The sequence below is a fragment of the Lolium perenne genome, chromosome 7 (genome assembly GCF_019359855.2).
Source record: "Lolium perenne isolate Kyuss_39 chromosome 7, Kyuss_2.0, whole genome shotgun sequence".
Classification (NCBI taxonomy): Eukaryota; Viridiplantae; Streptophyta; class Magnoliopsida; order Poales; family Poaceae; genus Lolium; species Lolium perenne.
Genome location: NC_067250.2, coordinates 108264795 through 108287598, shown reverse-complemented (window position 1 = coordinate 108287598; position 22804 = coordinate 108264795). Strand labels below are relative to the sequence as shown.

The 22804-nt window shown below is 43.7% G+C and overlaps 1 long non-coding RNA gene across 2 annotated transcripts in view; it reads right to left on the bottom strand.

Moving 5' to 3' along the window:
* Window positions 1-5242: 5242 nt before the first annotated feature.
* The window catches only part of LOC139833309 (uncharacterized), a 45966-nt gene continuing 28404 nt past the window's right edge, over window positions 5243-22804 (bottom strand). The window contains exons 1-2 of one of the 2 annotated variants that reach the window (XR_011748776.1): window positions 7792-8361; window positions 5243-5496 (exon numbers count right to left, since the gene is read on the bottom strand). This is a non-coding gene — a long non-coding RNA (uncharacterized lncRNA). Of the gene's footprint in view, window positions 5497-7791; window positions 8362-22804 lie in introns of those variants that run through there. The other variant, XR_011748777.1, reaches the window with a different exon arrangement.

The following is a 22804-nucleotide window of genomic DNA, read 5'->3' as shown; positions in this document are numbered from 1 at the left end:
GCTTTTTGGTCGTTCGGGCCGGGTTCGGGCTCAAATTAAAGGCCCGATAGTCGGGCCGGGCCGGGCTCGGGCTTGACTTTTTACCCGCGGGCTTTTTTAAGCCCGACCCGAAGCCCGGCCCGGCCCGAGCTTGCTTTGCCCAGGTGTATTTCAGACCATATGCAGCCGTCTCCCGCGAAAGACCCAGCACCTATTTTTTCATTTGGATGAACGAAAACAATTTAGTTGCACCCTTGGATCTTAGTTTTCGTTTGCATTTGGCCTTTCATCCATCCGAGAAGGCCAAGTCATCCCCGGTACCCCGGAAAGCGCTCGGAAAGTCCGGACGAAACGAAAGCACGAGAAACATCGAGAAAACTTCACGCGTGGATGGTGGCCCTGACTTGTCGGCTAGAAAGGCCGATCGTCGTCCTCATCGCATCGTCTTCAGCGCGCTGTAAAAGCCTACCGCCGTTAAGCTTCGTCATCGCCTCGGTTTCACGTGCGTCGCACTCTATTTATTGCAGAACTACCGCGTCTGGCCGCATTCACCTCCCTATTCACCACCTCTCTCCCCAATCTCATCGAGAAATGGCGAACTTCGCCGACGGCGCGGCAAACAATGGCTTTGACCGTCGTTCTCTTCACCAATGGGAGGGGAAGCTGCTGCACACGGCGGGCTACCCCGTGCCGCCGGACTTCCGCGCGCCCGAAGGTGGCGCCTGAGCGCGGGGGACGTCTCGATCCCGCCGCCACCAATCGGACGCGCCGCCCTCGAGGCGGAGATCGACGCGGTGCTCGTCACCCTCAGCGACGAGCAGCGCGCGGAGGAGAGGTTCTTCCCCGACAACTACGAGGCATGGACGCAATTCTTGCGGCAGAGGTACGACCGCGAACTCTCCGCCTATGACGGGTCCCCCTCCTCCCGCGCGAAACAACGCCGTCGGCCGCTGTCGCTGGTGGAGCGGGCTGGCCGCACCCTCGAGAACATGCTCGCGCACATCGAGGGTGGCAACTCCCCTGTACTAGGGATGCCGCCGCCGCTGGCGCCTACTGTGTCGCGCCCACACTGTAGCTCCTGGACGCCGCGACAGATGGCGTCGTCGTCCTTGTCGTCTGGGTCGAGGTCGGCATCGAGGTTCGGCGGGTCAGCTCCTCCACTAGCGACGCCAACCTTCGTCAAGAAGGATCCGTCCTCTCCACCGCCGACCAGAGGGCGCAGCAGGCAGCGGCGCCCTCGTCATCCGCGAGGGAGGGCACCGGTCGTCGTCTCCTTCGCGTGGTTGCAAGAGGAAGACGTCCAAGAAGGACGCCGCGGCAGCCGCCGCCGCGTCCCAGCTCGCCGAAGAGGAGGCCAAGCGGGCCGAGGACGCCGCGGTGGCCGAGATGATCGCAAGGTCATTGTCCGACCTCGTCCCCGCCGACAACGTGCTCCCAATGGACGCCGCGCTCGCATGGTCCAGGCGTGACTGGGAGAGGCAGGAGGCGGAGCAGCAGAGACGGCTGCTCGACCTGGAGGCCGCGCGGCAACGCGCCACCCGAGTACAGGCGGCGCTCCCTCTCCTGCCAGGCGCGGCGCCTGGCCTCCTGGCGCCGCCGCTGCTCCGCGCGGCGCTGTCCTCTGCCGCCGCTCCCGGCGGCGCTCCTCGTCGGCGCGGCGCTCGGCCTCCTCCCGCCGCGCCGCCTCCTCCTCCTCCCGTCGCGCCGGCGGGCCTGGGCGTAGAGCTCCCAGCCCTCCGCCTCCTCGACCTCCCGCCGGGCCGCCTCCTCCATCTCGGAGGTGCGAATGGCCGCATGGAGGTGCGGCCATTGCGCCTCCTCCTCCGCCGCCGAGATCATCAACGCGGCGCGGAGGTCCGGGTCCTCCTCCGAGGACTCGGGCTTCGGCTCGAGCAGGAGAGGCGGCGGTTGCGGTAATGCTGCACCGCCGCGGGCGGCCTCTCCGATGTGGAGGCCGCCTGGGTTTCTTCCCGCAGCCCGCAGCGCCGGCGGGCGACGGCGGCTGCTGCTCGCCTCGTCGTCGTTGGCGAACCGTCGCTTGGCCATGGCGGCGGTTTCGCTGCGGGGAGTGGAGTGGGGACTGGAGTGGAGGGCCAGATCCCCTCCAGTCCCCATTTAATAGTCTCCCTGGTCACCGACAGGTGGGCCCTGTAGGATAACGTTGCATAGAAAACAAAAAATTTCCTACCGCGAACACGAAATCCAAGCCAAGATGCAATCTAGAAGACGGTAGCAACGAGGGGATTATCGAGTCTCACCCTTGAAGAGATTCCAAAGCCTACAAGATGAGGCTCTTGTTGCTGCGGTAGATGTTCACTTGCCGCTTGCAAAAGCGCGTAGAAGATCTTGATCACGATCGGTTCCGGCGCCGCGAACGGGCAGCACCACCGTACTCGGTCACACGTTCGGTTGTTGATGAAGACGACGTCCACCTCCCCGTTCCAGCGGGCAGCGGAAGTAGTAGCTCCTCTTGAATCCGACAGCACGACGGCGTGGTGTCGGTGGCGGTGAAGAAGTCCGGCGGAGCTTCGCTAAGCTACGCGGGCAATATGGAGGAGAGGGGGGCGGCTAGGGTTTGGGAGGGGTGGCCGGCCACTCTATGGGGGCGGCCAGCTTGTGGTCTTGGGGTGGCCGGCCCCTCCCTTGGCCCCTCATTATATAGGTGGATCCCAAGTGTTGGTGTCCAAGTCTTCGAATAAGACCCGAAACCAAAACCTTCCATAAGAGGGGGAAACCTAGCCCAACTAGGACTCCCACCCAAAGGTGGGATTTCCACCTCCCATGTGGGGGGTGGCCGGCCCCCTATGGTGGAGTCCACTTGGGACTCCACCCCATCTAGGGCTGGCCGGCCATGGAGGTGGAGTCCCATGTGGACTCCACCTTCCTTGGTGGTTTCTTCCGGACTTTTCTAGAACCTTCTAGAACCTTCCATAGAACCTTCCGCGACATTTTATTTCACATAAAATGACATCCTATATATGAATCTTATTCTCCGGACCATTCCGGAACTCCTCGTGATGTCCGGGATCTCATCCGGGACTCCGAACAAATATTCGAACTCCATTCCATATTCAAGTACTACCATTTCAACATCCAACTTTAAGTGTGTCACCCTACGGTTCGAGAACTATGCGGACATGGTTGAGTACTCACTCCGACCAATAACCAATAGCGGGATACGGAGATCCATAATGGCTCCCACATATTCAACGATGACTTTAGTGATCGAATGAACCATTCACATATATTACCAATTCCCTTTGTCTCGCGATATTTTACTTGTCCGAGGTTTGATCTTCGGTATCACTCTATACCTTGTTCAACCTCGTCTCCGACAAGTACTCTTTACTCGTACCGTGGTATGTGGTCTCTTATGAACTCATTCATATGCTTGCAAGACATTTAGATGACATTCCACCGAGAGGGCCAGAGTATATCTATCCGTCATCGGGATGGACAAATCCCACTGTTGATCCATATGCCTCAACTCATACTTTCCGGATACTTAATCCCACCTTTATAGCCACCCATTTACGCAGTGGTGTTTGGTGTAATCAAAGTACCTTTCCGGTATAAGTGATTTACATGATCTCATGGTCATAAAGACTAGGTAACTATGTATCGAAAGCTTATAGCAAATAACTTAATGACGAGATCTTATGCTACGCTTAATTGGGTGTGTCCATTACATCATTCACACAATGACATAACCTTGTTATTAATAACATCCAATGTTCATGATTATGAAACTAATCATCCATTAATCAACAAGCTAGTTTAAGAGGCATACTAGGGACTTCTTGTTTGTCTACATATCACACATGTACTAATGTTTCGGTTAATACAATTCTAGCATGATATATAAACATTTATCATAAACATAAAGATATAAATAATAACCACTTTATTATTGCCTCTAGGGCATATCTCCTTGATCTCCCACTTGCACTAGAGTCAATAATCTAGATTACATTGTAATATACCTAACACCCATGGCATTCTGGTGTTGGTCATGCTTTGCCCTAGGGAGAGCTTTAGTCAACGGATCTGCTACATTCGGATCAGTGTGTACTTTGCAAATCTTTACTTCTCCATCTTCGATGTACTCGCGAATCGAGTGGTAACGCAGCTTGATATGCTTCAGCCTCTTGTGTGACCTTGGCTCTTGTGCATTGGCGATGGCACCCATGTTATCACAAGAAATGATCAATGGGTCCAATGCACTAGGAACCACACCGAGCTCTACAATGAACCTCTTCATCCATACCGCTTCGATGAAGCCTCCGGAAGCCGCTATGTACTCTGATTATGTTGAAGACTTTGCCACCGTGCACTGCTTCGAGCTTGCCCAGCTTACTGCAGCACCATTCAATATAAACACGTACCCAGACTGTGACTTAGAGTCATCAGGATCAGTGTTCCAACTTGCATCGGTGTAACCGTTTACAACGAGCTCTTGGTCACCTCCATAACAAAGAAACATATCCTTAGTTCTTTTCAAGTACTTCAGGATATTCTTGACCGCTGTCCAGTGTTCCATTCCTGGATCACTTTGATATCTGCTAGTCAAACTAACAGCATGTGCTATATCCGGTCTAGTACATAGCATGGCATACATGATAGATCCTACTGCCGAGGCATAGGGGATATTACTCATCCTTTCTCTTTCTTCTGCCGTAGCCGGTCCTTGAGTCTTACTCAATACCTTGCCTGGTAACATAGGTAAGAACCCTTTCTTACTTTCGTCCATTCTAAACTTCTTTAGAATCTTGTCCAGATATGTACTCTGTGATAGCCCTATTAGGCGTCTTGATCTATCTCTATAAATCTTGATGCCTAATATATATGATGCTTCACCAAGGTCTTTCATTGAAAAACTATTATTCAAATAACCTTTAACACTGCTTAATAGTTCTATATCATTCCCGATCAATAATATGTCATCTACATATAATATCAGGAATGCTACAGAGCTCCCACTCACTTTCTTGTAAATACAGGCATCTCCATGACACTGTATAAACCCGAAGTCTTTGATCACCTTATCAAAGCGTCGGTTCCAACTTCTTGATGCTTGCTTCAGTCCATAGATTGAACGCTGAAGTTTGCATACTTTGTCAGCATTTTTAGGATCGACAAAACCTTTGGGTTGTACCATATACAACTCTTCCTCAATGTCTCCATTAAGGAACGCCGTTTTGACATCCATCTGCCAAAACTCATGTAGCACCCTACCTTTTAATAAAGGCATGATACCTGTGTATAGTGCTATTCCCGGGATCACTGATAGCACACACATTACAAAATATAGTAATCATTGCAATAGTATCAAATTACTACATCGTTGATCCAGAGGGTACAATAAAACCTTACAATTTGCATAGTCACATGGACTAGCTCAGAATAAACACAGCGGAAAGTAAATCAGCAATGAGCCTTCATCATCTTCATGTGCCACAGGCAGTCATGTTGGAATGTAGACTCGAGATCCTACCACGTACTTCTCCTCAGAAAATCCTGCACGTTTGAATATGCAGCCCCACGAATGGAGGTCAGTACAATGATGTACTGGCAAATGACACTTATATGGTGGCAGTTTTCAGGCATGACTCCGACTGCACATAACCGAACCGAAACCGAAAACCGAACCGAAAAAAACCTAACTGTAACCAAAACTCAGTTATTTCAGTTTTGCAGTTAGGTTTAAGTTAGCAAAAGTGCTAACCATAAGTGACTCGGTTATTTCAGTTATTAACCGAAAAACTGCAGTTTTACCGAAATTAACCGAAATACAGCATCCCAGCCCAGCTCCAGTTTTGCCAAGGCCCAGCCCAATCCAAAGCTGTCACACACACACTCGCACATGCTGACACGCCCCCTCGCCTCGCTCGCACGGAGGCGGCGCCGAACACATCCATCGCTCCATCCCTTCTACGGCAACACGGTTCCAATCGACGGCGAGTCGGCGACCTCGAGCTCCCAATTCGAACGTCACAGGCGAGTTCCCTCCAGGTAACTTTGGGTCTGATTGATTCCATTGCTTGATTTTCCTTGTTAGGCTAGATTCAGCTAGTTTGTTAGAGACTTAGAGCTACATAGCGCACGAGATTGCATTCTTGCATATTGCCTAGGTGAGGTCCGTGAGGAGTTAACCCAGCAGGCTAATTTCTTTGTGCGATGCTCTTGCTCGCTTCAGTACTAATACTTGTGTTAATATTTGATACTAAACGCACCCTTGTTTGAAGCTGGAGCTGATAACCTTTTACTTTTACTGCAGCCATGTCACACTTTGATGGTAGTACTCATGGCAGCCATGAAGCAAATTTTCCTAGACAGTCTACACAAGATACGACCCTATTAGCTGAACTATTTCCTTACAGACGTGTAAGATGTTCCCTGTAAATATATTATGTTATTATCTCATGATTATGTGAGTTGACAGAATATATATCGTCTTGTGATTTTGTAAATATGCTTTTCTGGCTCAATTAAAATGGCCATGCCAAAATTTGTACTTGTCCAGATAGACTTTTGTTATTGCCAAGAGTTGACTGTTATTAAAAATTTCGTGCCAAAATTTCTCTGTCATTCAAAAATTCACGTCAACTTTGGTTATTTTGGTTATTACCGAAACCTAACCGAAATTTATTGGTTATTACCGAAACCGAACTGTATTCTCGTACAAAACCGTATTTACCGAAGTATTGAAACTGTATTTACCGAATGACCGTATTTACCGAACCGAATTAACCGAATTAACCGAACGCGCAGCCGGAGGCATGACTATCTACATGATATTTGGCTAGTGGAGTTTAGGCAAATTTGCATAAAGCCAATTTTATCCTATATTTTATTTAAAACAAAACATTTTGAAAATCTTTGAATGTCATTATGAAATCACACCATGGTTAAATCCTCCATGGGTTTTAGAATAATCACATGGTTACATCTCCCATGAGTTTTACAAGGGTGATCAAATTTTAAATACATTCAGAAAAGGTGATGAGATTCTTCCGTACATTCCTTGCCTAGAAGCTCAAATTGTCCATAACCGGGGACACGGCTAAGATCTTAGGTTTACTCTCGAGAGGTTGTGCACTTTCACCTTACGACCCACCCTTCCCAAGAGAAGAAATGAGACAAGATCTTTCAGAAGGAGGCTTCAACCATAACCAGCTAGACCCGTTCCCGTTTGGTTGCAAGCCACATCATCATGTCTAGCAACAAGTTTGGCCTCACAACTTACTTAATCCCGGCAGAGCCCATAATACCATAAGGCTGCACTGGAAGCTATCTAAACATAGACGACATAATAATCTCTTTAATCCTGAGTGGCCAACCACAAGTGCACTCTCAGGCGACGACAACCACAAAGTGGCCCTGAGTAGCCACTCAACTTATGCGCACCCTCAGGCGAAGACAACCACGATATGGCCCTGAGTAGCCACGTACCCTCAGGCGACGACAACCACAAAGTGGCCCTGAGTAGCCACGTACCCTCAGGCGACGACAACCACACCGTGGCCCTGAGTAGCCGCCCACCATTCAACCAATCCACCCAGGTGTTTCATTAAGGTTGTTAATTTTCACTTTTCAAACCATCACAATCAAAACAATGAAACAACATTTGGCATTTGATATTGCAGAGCAGAAATAAAGTATCCTATCAATAGGTTCAGGAGTAGCTACACACTACTAGGGTTTGCTAAGCATAGCATAATACTTTTCTTTCAAAATCAAAATCCTACCATGCATACTAGTTTCAAAACACTAATGCATAAAGAAAATAAGTAGGATTTGAGTGTCACTTGCCTTTTGGTAGTCGAAGCGCGTTCACTTCTCTTAATCAAAATACGTGCCTCTCCGTACAAACTATAACATAAAATATAGCACAACATAAACACTCTATTCAACAACAACCACAAAATCAAACAAGACAACAATCGAAAATCGCTCTATGCTACTAAGGTGTGGCATGAGGTTTGGCTTGCAAGATATGGCGGTGAGAGTTTGGACGAAAGTCACATGATTAGAAAGAGATGGATTATCCAAGATATAATTGAAGATTCTTTATGCTTTACAAGAGCATGAAAAGAATTTGAAACGGCTCATGTGAATTGAATCACATAAGTGACAAATAGTGCAAGAACAATACTATTAAATAAGTGTGACAACAATTACTCAAAATAGTATGAACTACACATAGGCTTGGGTATAAACAAATGATATATAGAATTACTCAATTTACTCATTTGTAAGTTGAATAATTGTAAACTAAGTCAAAGGAGTGAATGAAAATGAATCTGGATAGACACGATATTGGTTCAAGGTAAAGTGTCTAGTGTCATTGGTGTGCGGATGAGATCATAAGTTTCACCTTCACAAAAGAATCACGTTGAGAAGGGATTATAGAATCGATAACAGATACATACTCAAATTCCCATATTTGAATATGAATATTTGCAAAGTGATTCAAAGATTTTTGGATGGTGGTGATAGTGAATGAAGTACTGTAAAGCAATGCTTATGCAATTGACATAGTGTGACAACACTTATCAGAGTAGCACAAGGTCACACATAGAATTGGATATGAACTAATTATATATTGAACTACTCAAGTAACTCATTTGAAAATTGAATAGTTCAAACTAAGTGGAGGGGTTGAATGGCATGAGGTTGTATAGGCATGAATGATATCGAGATTTGGTTTGCGGAGCCTAATGTATAACAAGAGTTCAACACATGTGATATGAGTAGAGTATCTCCACCCTACTAAAGCAAGGTAAAATCTAAACTAGGACATATCACACTTTACTCAAATAACTCAATTGTTATTTGAATAATCATGAACAAGACAACCAGGGGTAAGCTATGCATTATCTGTGAACATGATAAAGATTTATAACTGGTCTTGGAAGATGGGTATGATCATAAAGATTATTTTGGCTAAAGGAACTATGTTGAAACCAGTTATAGGACTACACTTTTCGCGAAAAGTTATTAGAAGAAGTTTTCCGGATGGAAGACCTTTCTACACGGAAGTTGTGGAGAATTCCATTATGAGCGTATCGCCAAAAGAATCTCTCGGGAAAAGTTGGTAGAATTTATTTTATAGATGATGTTACGGAACATAGTGGTACTGCGAAAATAAAGTGGGCGAAACTGCCACACAATATGTCAAAGATGATCTACGTGATTTACCGATTTCGACGGTATAGGGTTTGTCGAAATCCGATGGATAGAACTTAAGATATGAATTTTACAAAACTAAACATAAGTGGTCACAGTTCTAATGGTGTACGAAAAGTTGTCCGAACAAGTTGCTCAGATAGAAAAACTTTCTACATGAAAGTTATAGAGGATCTAATTACAAACTTAACGGAAAAACCACTATTCTAAACGGATATGTAGATCTAAAGAAATAAAATTGGAAAGTTAAGTATAACAATCTACGTAAAAAGAGCGGAAATAGATTATTTACCGGGCGAGGAATGCGTCGGGTCGCAGCGTTTCCCAAATAGCGTTGCAGATGTTGCGTCACAAATAGCTGGGTCGCGGCGTTTGCGCGTGGAGAGAAAGAGAGAGGAGATGCGCGGGCTGTGTGTTTTTGGGCTGCCTATTGGAGTGTTTATATAGCCTACGGGTTGGAGCGATTTTGCCTACACGGGCGAGGTGGGACTAAAGAAAAAGTAAAAGGAATAGTGCGGCGGATGCACTGGCCGCATGCGTGCGTGCCGCGCCTGGGCCGTGGCGTGGCCTGGGCGGGGCGACCGGCCGAGTGGGCCGTGGCGCCGTGCGGGGCGCGCGGGCGGGCGCTGGGCCGCTGGGCCGGAGTGGCCGGCGCGCTTTTTTTTTTATACCAGAAATTTGAAATTCATTTTGAGGCTTTAAATAAAATCAGAAAAATGCAAATAAGATATCGTTGGAATCGTTATGAAAAATACTTTAATATGAGACTAAATTTGGATCAAAAATATAAACTTTATAAAACCAAAATTTGACATACATGTCTATGTGGCTATAGTGCCCCTTTTAGGGTTTAATGTTTTCTCAAATAAAATATTTTATAAGTTTCAAAACCTCCGAACAGAATAGAGTATTGTTAGAAAACCTTTTGAAACTAAGATTTATGAAAACTACTATATTTTTACAAAAACTTTTTTAATAAGTTATATACATTTGTCCTATATTGCTACTTAGTCATTATTTTGCAAATAGAGCTTTCTTAGGGGTTTGTTTTCTCAAATACAAATTCCTTAAGGATTTCAAAGCTTTGAAAGCAAGGATGAGTTTGATTTTGAAAATACTTTAAAACCACAAGTCTTTGAAAACACTATTTTGGAATTACCTTGTTAATAACTTTAAAAAGTTTTAATTCTTTGTGAATTTTCAATCAAATTCAAACAATCAAGCATTTAATTTATTTTTATTTTACATTCCAAAATTTAGAAAATTTCGGGATGTGACAGATTACCACCCTTAAAAGAAATCTCGTCCTCGAGATTGGAGATAGGCTAGAAAGAAAAGGTTTGGGTTCATGTCTCCTAATAGGTTCATACTTACTATTGCTTTTTTTTTTAACATCTCCGAGGAGATTTCGGAAGTTAACCTTGGGCTTTGAAAACGTTACACTAAGCCATATGCGGTCATACCATCTACTGAATCCATTCTTATGAGGGTATTCATCCCATTGGCATTATCTTTTACTGGACTATACTCAGGGGGAACTACTTGTGATTCCTTCTCCAAATACCATCTCATGCAGCATCTGGCGTAAAAATCATAATCCAAGGATACGGCTTCTACCACCCTTAAAAGCGACTTTTTTTTAGGTAGTCTTAGGTCTTGGGTTGAGGCTAAGATCATTCTGTATAAGTTGGCTCATCCGAGGATAAGACTTGACAATAGGTCATATTTGGAAAACATCTATGGCTTAGGCTTCTAAGTTAATATCCAATAGGCGAATATCTATTCATTTATAGTGAACCACATATCTCTCCAAGGTGATTTGAATAGGTTTTCTTCTTAGTAGGGCTTTCTAATCCAATGGTTGGTTGTTGAACTAATTTTGATACTAACGATCACTCTTTAGGTCAATCAGGAGACCAAGATGCGTAAACTTCATGACATCCTTCATCCTTTGTATGTTGGTGTCTCTGACAACTTTCCACCACTCTTCATCTAGTGGCTAGATCTTCAAACTAGACGTAGTCCTACGCTTGGCAGCACTTGCCTACTATAAGGGTATAATATTTCTCCACCCTATGTTTTAGGCTTATTCGTCGACATCTATTTTGTAGGTATGTCTCTCAAGATTCGCAAAGTCAATATTACGAAAGCGAATAATAAGAGTAGTAGGAATGGTGATCAATTCATCCTGCACCCAAATCATTACTACGCATTTGATTTATTGAATCTCGTATTCTAACACTTGGTCAACCTCACAAGTTTGATAAAAAAAACTTCCATGGAGAATTGAATCAATGTTTCAATCCCCATTATTGAATTGTTTTGAAAACACCTCTATCGATCCCTAGCTAGGGTTTTGCGGAACTCCTACTCTACTCTTCTTCATCTTGATAGGAAATATCAAGGTTGTTTTCACTACTGTTGTCTTCATGGCGAGTTGCCGAGAAAACATTCTCTGGGTTGGGTATAGATGAGAATAGATAGAAAGGTCTAAAGAAGATTTCCTACCCAAACACATCGATTCAAGGCAAATCATTTTACAAACAACACCTAACAAGCATCAAGCAATCTGTTTCAAACACTAACAAATTAGTATGGTCATACCTCAATTTGGTAAGATCAATACTTTGTTACTCTATCGTTGGTTTTCTAAAAGAGAAACTAATGGTGGTCTAGTCTATTTATATCTCACGTGCTTCAAGTTTCACGTCTACTCCTTCGTTGTATCTTTGGGTGCTGTGCAAATTGTTTCGGAGTCTTTCTTCAAATCTTCATTGGTCTTCCATGAAAACACTTCTTGCAGAGTCGAAGAATATCACATGAAGCATCAGTTCCTCACTTCAGGCACACGGTCTTCATCGGTCCTTGTTGATAGTTTGATAAGGGGGTCATCTAAAGTGAGCGGAAAACAATTTTGAAGATGGAATAGATGAGAATACCAGAAGTTCACAAATCAAACATCTTTTTGATCAAAATAGGATTTAGAAAAATTTCATCCTAGGGTCTTCCTATTTCTAATCCAAACCTAGGGTCTCGATCCTACAGGCAACACTATGCTCTGATACCATTCTGTAGCACCCTACCTTTTAATAAAGGCATGATACCTGTGTATAGTGCTATTCCCGGGATCACTGATAGCACACACATTACAAAATATAGTAATCATTGCAATAGTATCAAATTACTACATCGTTGATCCAGAGGGTACAATAAAACCTTACAATTTGCATAGTCACATGGACTAGCTCAGAATAAACACAGCGGAAAGTAAATCAGCAATGAGCCTTCATCATCTTCATGTGCCACAGGCAGTCATGTTGGAATGTAGACTCGAGATCCTACCACGTACTTCTCCTCAGAAAATTCTGCACGTTTGAATATGCAGCCCCACGAATGGAGGTCAGTACAATGATGTACTGGCAAATGACACTTATATGGTGGCAGTTTTCAGGCATGACTATCTACATGATATTTGGCTAGTGGAGTTTAGGCAAATTTGCATAAAGCCAATTTTATCCTATATTTTATTTAAAACAAAACATTTTGAAAATCTTTGAATGTCATTATGAAATCACACCATGGTTAAATCCTCCATGGGTTTTAGAATAATCACATGGTTACATCTCCCATGAGTTTTACAAGGGTGATCAAATTTTAAATACATTCAGAAAAGGTGATGAGATTCTTCCGTACATTCCTTGCCTAGAAGCTCAAATTGTCCATAACCGGGGACACGGCTAAGATCTTAGGTTTACTCTCGAGAGGTTGTGCACTTTCACCTTACGACCCACCCTTCCCAAGAGAAGAAATGAGACAAGATCTTTCAGAAGGAGGCTTCAACCATAACCAGCTAGACCCGTTCCCGTTTGGTTGCAAGCCACATCATCATGTCTAGCAACAAGTTTGGCCTCACAACTTACTTAATCCCGGCAGAGCCCATAATACCATAAGGCTGCACTGGAAGCTATCTAAACATAGACGACATAATAATCTCTTTAATCCTGAGTGGCCAACCACAAGTGCACTCTCAGGCGACGACAACCACAAAGTGGCCCTGAGTAGCCACTCAACTTATGCGCACCCTCAGGCGAAGACAACCACGATATGGCCCTGAGTAGCCACGTACCCTCAGGCGACGACAACCACAAAGTGGCCCTGAGTAGCCACGTACCCTCAGGCGACGACAACCACACCGTGGCCCTGAGTAGCCGCCCACCATTCAACCAATCCACCCAGGTGTTTCATTAAGGTTGTTAATTTTCACTTTTCAAACCATCACAATCAAAACAATGAAACAACATTTGGCATTTGATATTGCAGAGCAGAAATAAAGTATCCTATCAATAGGTTCAGGAGTAGCTACACACTACTAGGGTTTGCTAAGCATAGCATAATACTTTTCTTTCGAAATCAAAATCCTACCATGCATACTAGTTTCAAAACACTAATGCATAAAGAAAATAAGTAGGATTTGAGTGTCACTTGCCTTTTGGTAGTCAAAGCGCGTTCACTTCTCTTAATCAAAATACGTGCCTCTCCGTACAAACTATAACATAAAATATAGCACAACATAAACACTCTATTCAACAACAACCACAAAATCAAACAAGACAACAATCGAAAATCGCTCTATGCTACTAAGGTGTGGCATGAGGTTTGGCTTGCAAGATATGGCGGTGAGAGTTTGGACGAAAGTCACATGATTAGAAAGAGATGGATTATCCAAGATATAATTGAAGATTCTTTATGCTTTACAAGAGCATGAAAAGAATTTGAAACGGCTCATGTGAATTGAATCACATAAGTGACAAATAGTGCAAGAACAATACTATTAAATAAGTGTGACAACAATTACTCAAAATAGTATGAACTACACATAGGCTTGGGTATAAACAAATGATATATAGAATTACTCAATTTACTCATTTGTAAGTTGAATAATTGTAAACTAAGTCAAAGGAGTGAATGAAAATGAATCTGGATAGACACGATATTGGTTCAAGGTAAAGTGTCTAGTGTCATTGGTGTGCGGATGAGATCATAAGTTTCACCTTCACAAAAGAATCACGTTGAGAAGGGATTATAGAATCGATAACAGATACATACTCAAATTCCCATATTTGAATATGAATATTTGCAAAGTGATTCAAAGATTTTTGGATGGTGGTGATAGTGAATGAAGTACTGTAAAGCAATGCTTATGCAATTGACATAGTGTGACAACACTTATCAGAGTAGCACAAGGTCACACATAGAATTGGATATGAACTAATTATATATTGAACTACTCAAGTAACTCATTTGAAAATTGAATAGTTCAAACTAAGTGGAGGGGTTGAATGGCATGAGGTTGTATAGGCATGAATGATATCGAGATTTGGTTTGCGGAGCCTAATGTATAACAAGAGTTCAACACATGTGATATGAGTAGAGTATCTCCACCCTACTAAAGCAAGGTAAAATCTAAACTAGGACATATCACACTTTACTCAAATAACTCAATTGTTATTTGAATAATCATGAACAAGACAACCAGGGGTAAGCTATGCATTATCTGTGAACATGATAAAGATTTATAACTGGTCTTGGAAGATGGGTATGATCATAAAGATTATTTTGGCTAAAGGAACTATGTTGAAACCAGTTATAGGACTACACTTTTCGCGAAAAGTTATTAGAAGAAGTTTTCCGGATGGAAGACCTTTCTACACGGAAGTTGTGGAGAATTCCATTATGAGCGTATCGCCAAAAGAATCTCTCGGGAAAAGTTGGTAGAATTTATTTTATAGATGATGTTACGGAACATAGTGGTACTGCGAAAATAAAGTGGGCGAAACTGCCACACAATATGTCAAAGATGATCTACGTGATTTACCGATTCCGACGGTATAGGGTTTGTCGAAATCCGATGGATAGAACTTAAGATATGAATTTTACAAAACTAAACATAAGTGGTCACAGTTCTAATGGTGTACGAAAAGTTGTCCGAACAAGTTGCTCAGATAGAAAAACTTTCTACATGAAAGTTATAGAGGATCTAATTACAAACTTAACGGAAAAACCACTATTCTAAACGGATATGTAGATCTAAAGAAATAAAATTGGAAAGTTAAGTATAACAATCTACGTAAAAAGAGCGGAAATAGATTATTTACCGGGCGAGGAATGCGTCGGGTCGCAGCGTTTCCCAAATAGCGTTGCAGATGTTGCGTCACAAATAGCTGGGTCGCGGCGTTTGCGCGTGGAGAGAAAGAGAGAGGAGATGCGCGGGCTGTGTGTTTTTGGGCTGCCTATTGGAGTGTTTATATAGCCTACGGGTTGGAGCGATTTTGCCTACACGGGCGAGGTGGGACTAAAGAAAAAGTAAAAGGAATAGTGCGGCGGATGCACTGGCCGCATGCGTGCGTGCCGCGCCTGGGCCGTGGCGTGGCCTGGGCGGGGCGACCGGCCGAGTGGGCCGTGGCGCCGTGCGGGGCGCGCGGGCGGGCGCTGGGCCGCTGGGCCGGAGTGGCCGGCGCGCTTTTTTTTTTTATACCAGAAATTTGAAATTCATTTTGAGGCTTTAAATAAAATCAGAAAAATGCAAATAAGATATCGTTGGAATCGTTATGAAAAATACTTTAATATGAGACTAAATTTGGATCAAAAATATAAACTTTATAAAACCAAAATTTGACATACATGTCTATGTGGCTATAGTGCCCCTTTTAGGGTTTAATGTTTTCTCAAATAAAATATTTTATAAGTTTCAAAACCTCCGAACAGAATAGAGTATTGTTAGAAAACCTTTTGAAACTAAGATTTATGAAAACTACTATATTTTTACAAAAACTTTTTTAATAAGTTATATACATTTGGCCTATATTGCTACTTAGTCATTATTTTGCAAATAGAGCTTTCTTAGGGGTTTGTTTTCTCAAATACAAATTCCTTAAGGATTTCAAAGCTTTGAAAGCAAGGATGAGTTTGATTTTGAAAATACTTTAAAACCACAAGTCTTTGAAAACACTATTTTGGAATTACCTTGTTAATAACTTTAAAAAGTTTTAATTCTTTGTGAATTTTCAATCAAATTCAAACAATCAAGCATTTAATTTATTTTTATTTTACATTCCAAAATTTAGAAAATTTCGGGATGTGACAACTCATAATCGAAAAATGCAGCTATTGCTAACAAAATCCTCACAGATTTTAGCTTCGCTACAGGTGAGAAAGTCTCATCGTAGTCAACTCCTTGAATTTGTCGGAAACCCTTTGCGACAAGTCGAGCTTTATAGACAGTAATATTACCATCAGCATCTGTTTTTCTCTTGAAGATCCATTTATTCTCGACAGCCTTTCGGCTATCAGGTAAGTCTACCAAAGTCCATACTTTGTTATCATACATGGATCCCATTTTGGATTTCATGGCTTCTTGCCATTTGTTGGAATCTGGGCTCATCATTGCTTCTTCATACGTCGCAGGGTCCTCATCATTGTTATCCACAATCATGACATTTAGACAAGGATCATACCAATCAGGAGTGGCACGTTCCCTTGTCGATCTGCGAGGTTCAGTAGTTTCCTCGTTCGAAGTTTCATGATCATTATCATTAGCTTCCTCTGTTGCCGGTGTAGGCGGTACAGGTATAACTTCCAGATCTTTGCGCTACTCGATCATCGAGTATAGATTCATCAATCTCATCGAGTTCTACTTTTCTTCCAGTCACTTCTTTAGTGAGAAATTCTTTCTCAAGAAAGGTTCCGTTCTTAGCAACAAAGATTTTGCCTTCGGATCTGTGATAGAAAGTGTACCCTATAGTTTCCTTAGGGTATCCTATGAAGACGCATTTCTCCGCTTTGGGTTCTAGCTTGTCCGGTTGTAACTTCTTTACATAGGCTTCGCAACCCCAAACTTTCAGGAACGACAGCTTAGGTTTCTTGTTAAACCATAATTCATACGGTGTCGTTTCTACGGATTTTGATGGTGCTCTATTTAAAGTGAATGCGGCTGTCTCTAATGCATAACTCCAAAATGATAACGGCAAATCAGTAAGAGACATCATACTACGAACCATATCTAAGAGAGTTCGATTACGACGTTCGGACACACCGTTTCGTTGAGGTGTTCCCGGCGGTGTCAATTGTGAAAGTATTCCGCATTTCTTTAAATGCATGCCAAACTCATAACTCAGATATTCACCTCCACGATCAGATCGTAGAAATTTAATCTTCTTGTTACGTTGATTTTCTACTTCACTTTGAAATTCCTTAAACTTCTCGAAAGTTTCGGATTTATGTTTCATGAAATAGATATACCCATATCTACTCAGATCATCTGTGAAGTTTAGAACATAACGATAACCACCGCGCGATGCTACGCTCATTGGTCCACACACATCGGTATGTATGATTTCCAATAAGTCAGTAGCTCGCTCCATCATACCAGAAAATGGAGTCTTTGTCATTTTTCCCATTAGACATGCTTCGCATCTATCAAGTGACTCAAAGTCAAGTGATTCAAGTAATCCATCAGTATGGAGTTTCTTCATGCGTTTCACTCCAATATGACCAAGACGACAGTGCCACATATAAGTAGAATTATCATTAAGTTTAATTCGTTTAGCATCAATGTTATGTATATGCGTATCACTACTATCGAGATCTAACAGAAATAAGCCATTCTTTTGTGGTGCTCGACCATAAAAGATATTATTCATAAAAATAGAACAACCATTATTCTCAGACTTGAATGAATAACCGTCTTGCATTAAACAAGATCCAGATATAATGTTCATGCTCAACGCAGGTACATAATAGCAATTATTTAGGCTTAAAACTAATCCCGAAGGTAGATGTAGAGGAAGTGTGCCGACTGCGATCACATTGACCTTGGATCCGTTTCCAACGCGCATCGTCACTTCATCTTTCAGCAGTTGTCGTTTATTCTTTAGTTCCTGTTTCGAGTTACAAATATGAGCAACCGAACCAGTATCAAATACCCAGGTACTAGAACGAGAACCAGTGAAATGAACATCTATAACATGTATATCAGATATACCTTCTTTCTTCTTCTTGACAAGGCCGCTCTTCAGATCAGCCAGATACTTGGAGCAATTACGCTTCCAGTGTCCCTTCTCCTTGCAGTAATAGCACTCAGCATCAGGCTTAGGGCCGTTCTTAGGTTTCATAGGAGGCGTGGCAGCTTTCTTGCCACCCTTCTTGAATTTTCCCTTAGACTTGCCCTGTTTCTTGAAACTGGTGGTCTTGTTGACCATCAACACTTGGTGCTCTTTCTTGATCTCAATCTCAGCAGCTTTAAGCATGGCAAAGAGTTCAGGTAACTCTTTGTTCATGTTCTGCATATTGTAGTTCATCACAAAGTTCTTGTAACTAGGTGGCAGTGATTGAAGGATACGATTAATCCCCAGTCTGTTAGGAATAACTATTTCCAAGTCACTGAGTTTCTTCGCATGCCCGGTCATGGCGAGCATGTGCTCACTAACGGAGCTACCTTCTTCCATCATGCAGCTGAAAAATTGTTTCGATGCTTCATAGCATTCCACGGCCGCATGAGTTTCAAAAATAGTCTTTAACTCTTTCATCAACTCATGAGGATCGTGGTGCTCAAAACGTTTTTGAAGATCGGATTCCAGACTGCATAGGATGGCACACTGAACTTGAGAGTACCGAGTTTTCCGAGTCGCGTAAACATTCTTTACTTCATCGGTTTCTGTTTCTGCTGGAGGGTCACCTAGCGGTGCATCAAGCACGTATTGCAGATTTCCGCCAGAGAGGAAGATCCTCACATGACGGAACCAGTCGGTGAAGTTGCTACCGTTGCTCTTAAGTTTCTCTTTCTCTAGGAACTGATTAAAATTGATTGAGGACGCCATCTCTACAACATATATTTGCAATAGTTTAGACTAAGTTTATGACAAATTGAGTTCAAATTTTAATTCAACATAATTAAAAAATTAAGTGAACTCCCACTCAAAAACAATATCCCTCGCATTGTCTTAGTGATCACACGAACCAAATCCACCGCACCTAAACCCGATCATCACGAGAAAAGGTGTGATTTCAATGGCGAACACTCAAAGTGTTCATCATATCAACCATATGATTCATGCTCTACCTTTCGGTATCACGTGTTCCGAGACCATGTCTGTACATGCTAGGCTCGTCAAGGCCACCTTAGTATCCGCATGTGCAAAACTGTCTTGCACCCGTTGTATGTACTTATTGAATCTATCACACCCGATCATCACGAGATGCTTCGAAACGACAAGACTTGGTAACGGTGCTACTAAGGATGAACACTTTATTATCTTGAGATTTTAGTGAGGGATCATCTTATAATGCTACCGTCGCGATCTAAGCAAAATAAGATGCATAAAAGGATTAACATCACATGCTGTTCATATGTGATATGATATGGCCCTTTTGTCTTTGCGCCTTTGATCTTCATCTCCAAAGCACGGACACGATCTCCATCATCTTCGGGCATGATCTCCATCATCGTCGGCGTAGCGTCAAGGTCAATGGCGCCGTCTTCATGATTGTTCTCCATGTAGCAACTATTACAACTACTTTGAAATACTACTCAACATGAAATTTAAAGACAACCATAAGGCTCCTGCCGGTTGCCACAATACAATAATGATCATCTCATACATATTCATCATCATATTATGGCCATATCACATCACCAAACCCTGCAAAAACAAGTTAGACGTCTCTAATTTGGTTTGCATATTTTACGTGGTTTAGGGTTTTCGAGAGAGATCTAATCTACCTACGAACATGAACCACAACGTTGATACTAATGTTTTCAATAGAAGAGTAAATTGAATCTTCACTATAGTAGGAGAGACAGACACCCGCAAAGCCTCTTATGCAATACATGTTGCATGTCGAACGAGGAACAAGTCTCATGAACGCGGTCATGTAAAGTTAGTCCGAGCCGCTTCATCCCACTATGCCACAAAGATGCAAAGTACTCAAACTAAAGATAACAAGAGCATCAACGCCCACAAACCATTATGTTCTACTCGTGCAACCATCTATGCATAGACACGGCTCTGATACCACTGTAGGATAACGTTGCATAGAAAACAAAAATTTTCCTACCGCGAACACGAAATCCAAGCCAAGATGCAATCTAGAAGACGGTAGCAACGAGGGGATTATCGAGTCTCACCCTTGAAGAGATTCCAAAGCCTACAAGATGAGGCTCTTGTTGCTGCGGTAGATGTTCACTTGCCGCTTGCAAAAGCGCGTAGAAGATCTTGATCACGATCGGTTCCGGCGCCGCGAACGGGCAGCACCACCGTACTCGGTCACACGTTCGGTTGTTGATGAAGACGACGTCCACCTCCCCGTTCCAGCGGGCAGCGGAAGTAGTAGCTCCTCTTGAATCCGACAGCACGACGGCGTGGTGTCGGTGGCGGTGAAGAAGTCCGGCGGAGCTTCGCTAAGCTACGCGGGCAATATGGAGGAGAGGGGGGCGGCTAGGGTTTGGGAGGGGTGGCCGGCCACTCTATGGGGGGCGGCCAGCTTGTGGTCTTGGGGTGGCCGGCCCCCTCCCTTGGCCCCTCATTATATAGGTGGATCCCAAGTGTTGGTGTCCAAGTCTTCGAATAAGACCCGAAACCAAAACCTTCCATAAGAGGGGGAAACCTAGCCCAACTAGGACTCCCACCCAAAGGTGGGATTTCCACCTCCCATGTGGGGGGTGGCCGGCCCCCTATGGTGGAGTCCACTTGGGACTCCACCCCATCTAGGGCTGGCCGGCCATGGAGGTGGAGTCCCATGTGGACTCTGTAGGATAACGTTGCATAGAAAACAAAAATTTTCCTACCGCGAACACGCAATCCAAGCCAAGATGCAATCTAGAAGACGGTAGCAACGAGGGGGTATCGAGTCTCACCCTTGAAGAGATTCCAAAGCCTACAAGAGGAGGCTCTTGTTGCTGCGGTAGACGATCACTTGCCGCTTGCAAAAGCGCGTAGAAGATCTTGATCACGATCGGTTCCGGCGCCACGAACGGGCAGCACCTCCGTACTCGGTCACACGTTCGGTTGTTGATGAAGACGACGTCCACCTCCCGTTCCCGCGGGCCGCGGACGTAGTAGCTCCTCTTGAATCCGACAGCACGACGGCGTGGTGTCGGTGGCGATGTAGAAGTCCGGCGGAGCTTCGCTAAGCTACGCGGGCAATATGGAGTGGAGGAGCAAAGCTAGGGTTTGGGAGGGGGTGGCCGGCCACTCAAGGGGGGCGGCCAGCTTATGGTCTTGGGGTGGCCGGCCCCCTCCCTTGGCCCCTCATTATATAGGTGGATCCCAAGTGTTGGTGTCCAAGTCTTCGAATAAGACCCGAAACCAAAACCTTCCATAGGAGGGGGAAACCTAGCCCAACTAGGACTCCCACCCAAAGGTGGGATTCCCACCTCCCATGTGGGGGGTGGCCGGCCCCCCTATGGTGGAGTCCACTTGGGACTCCACCCCATCTAGGGCTGGCCGGCCATGGTGGTGGAGTCCCATGTGGACTCCACCTTCCTCGGTGGTTTCTTCCGGACTTTTCTAGAACCTTCTAGAACCTTCCATAGAACCTTCCGCGACATTTTATTTCACATAAAATGACATCCTATATATGAATCTTATTCTCCGGACCATTCCGGAACTCCTCGTGATGTCCGGGATCTCATCCGGGACTCCGAACAAATATTCGAACTCCATTCCATAATTCAAGTGCTACCATTTCAACATCCAACTTTAAGTGTGTCACCCTACGGTTCGAGAACTATGCGGACATGGTTGAGTACTCACTCCGACCAATAACCAATAGCGGGATCTGGAGATCCATAATGGCTCCCACATATTCAACGATGACTTTTAGTGATCGAATGAACCATTCACATACATTACCAATTCCCTTTGTCTCGCGATATTTTACTTGTCCGAGGTTTTGATCTTCGGTATCACTCTATACCTTGTTCAACCTCGTCTCCTGACAAGTACTCTTTACTCGTACCGTGGTATGTGGTCTCTTATGAACTCATTCATATGCTTGCAAGACATTAGACGACATTCCACCGAGAGGGCCCAGAGTATATCTATCCGTCATCGGGATGGACAAATCCCACTGTTGATCCATATGCCTCAACTCATACTTTCCGGATACTTAATCCCACCTTTATAGCCACCCATTTACGCAGTGGTGTTTGGTGTAATCAAAGTACCTTTCCGGTATAAGTGATTTACATGATCTCATGGTCATAAGGACTAGGTAACTATGTATCAAAAGCTTATAGCAAATAACTTAATGACGAGATCTTATGCTACGCTTAATTTGGGTGTGTCCATTATATCATTCACACAATGACATAACCTTGTTATTAATAACATCCAATGTTCATGATTATGAAACTAATCATCCATTAATCAACAAGCTAGTTTAAGAGGCATACTAGGGACTTCTTGTTTGTCTACATATCACACATGTACTAATGTTTCGGTTAATACAATTCTAGCATGATATATAAACATTTATCATAAACATAAAGATATAAATAATAACCACTTTATTATTGCCTCTAGGGCATATCTCCTTCAGTCTCCCACTTGCACTAGAGTCAATAATCTAGATTACATTG